The sequence below is a fragment of the Dendrobates tinctorius genome, unplaced genomic scaffold, assembly GCF_039654945.1.
Source record: "Dendrobates tinctorius isolate UK_male_01 unplaced genomic scaffold, ASM3965494v1 ptg000171l, whole genome shotgun sequence".
Taxonomy (NCBI): domain Eukaryota; kingdom Metazoa; phylum Chordata; class Amphibia; order Anura; family Dendrobatidae; genus Dendrobates; species Dendrobates tinctorius.
This window is the reverse complement of record NW_027361838.1, coordinates 14,520,001-14,521,261: the sequence shown is the minus strand read 5'-3', so window position 1 is coordinate 14,521,261 and position 1,261 is coordinate 14,520,001. Positions and strand designations below refer to the sequence as shown.

The 1,261-nt window shown below is 48.1% G+C and overlaps 1 protein-coding gene across 4 annotated transcripts in view; it reads left to right on the top strand.

The window, feature by feature from the left end:
• The first annotated feature begins 634 nt into the window (after nt 1–634).
• DLGAP1 (DLG associated protein 1) overlaps nt 635–1,261 on the top strand; it is a 966,059-nt gene continuing 965,432 nt past the window's right edge. For 2 of the 4 annotated variants that reach the window (XM_073550898.1, XM_073550896.1), the window contains exon 1: nt 635–855. The gene's annotated coding sequence lies outside the window, so the exon portion shown is untranslated. The remainder of the gene's footprint in view (nt 856–1,261) is intronic. The other 2 variants (XM_073550899.1, XM_073550900.1) reach the window with 1 other exon arrangement.

The window sequence follows — 1,261 nt, the reverse complement described above, 5'->3', positions numbered from 1 at the left end:
ACTCATTTTTTATATCTATTTACGGTCTAGATCCACAACTACCTCTCGAGGGAGCTGAGGAGCCTACTGGATACAATATTAAGAGTTAAATGTGTGAATCTAATCTCCCCCTAGTCGTGGATCGAGGCTGTTATGAAATGAATTAGCATGGAAATATGAAATAATTTGGCTTTCAGAAGAATTGCAGATGTATCACAGATATAATTATATCTATTGATTGATCTTTGATAAGTGGGGACAGTTTATAGAAATGTGATGCGTTCACGCCTATTACTCTACGTTCACACTATGCAGGTTTGTTGCAAACTACAAAACAATATAAGTGAGTGATAAAGAACAAGTCTGATTGCCACCTGTCTGCACAGGATGGTAGGAGCCTGTGTGAGCTGCCATGTCCTGGGCAGTGGGCAGCAGACAGGCCATTCTCTAGTGCTGGCACACACGTGGCCCACCATTGCCTCCTCATACAGGCAGTCCCCACTGCCAGCATTGCTCCATGATTTGCTGCCTCATTATAAAGCCCATGATAGTGTCAGGCTTAGCTCTAATGTCAGGCTTTACAAGGCTGCAGCACCCAATGAGGCTCGGATTTGCAGGCTCAATTGCATGGGAATTGTCTGAGGCTGCCAGGGGGAAAAATAGCAAGCCACAGTAGCGTCGCCCTCTCCCAGGGAGCTGCAGCTGCTGCAGCTCCTCCTCCAGCATCACCAATCACTGGACTACTGCACAGACTCCTCCATACAAGCCTGATACATCGCTCTGCAATCACAGAGGAGGCTGTGTCCATCCCACCCTGCTCAGCCCCACTCATTCCACGCAGGATTAGCCAGGCTCCACTGCTGCTGTGTCCGGCAGGTAAGACCTGGGGTGATCTCCCATTGTACAGCCGGGGGCACGGAGACTTGTCCCAGCAGCTCTGCTTCCAGTGAGGCGAGGATTTCAGCACCTGTCGCTGTCCACACTGCTGCTCCACAGAGCATGCACATCGCCATGTCACGCAGCTCTGCGAACTCTGCCTGCACTCAGATAACACCACTGTACTACGTACAGGATACATGGATGTACTGTGCCTAGTGCTGACAGGCTGCACTGGATGGCACTAACTGCTGCTACTACTCCAGGGCCAGCAGTGTGTGTGTTTAATGTAAGGTGCTGCGGAATATGTTGGCGCTATAGAATTAAAATTATTATATGTATATTATATATACAGATTTACACACACATTACACGCATGCACACATATATGTATGTGTATATATGT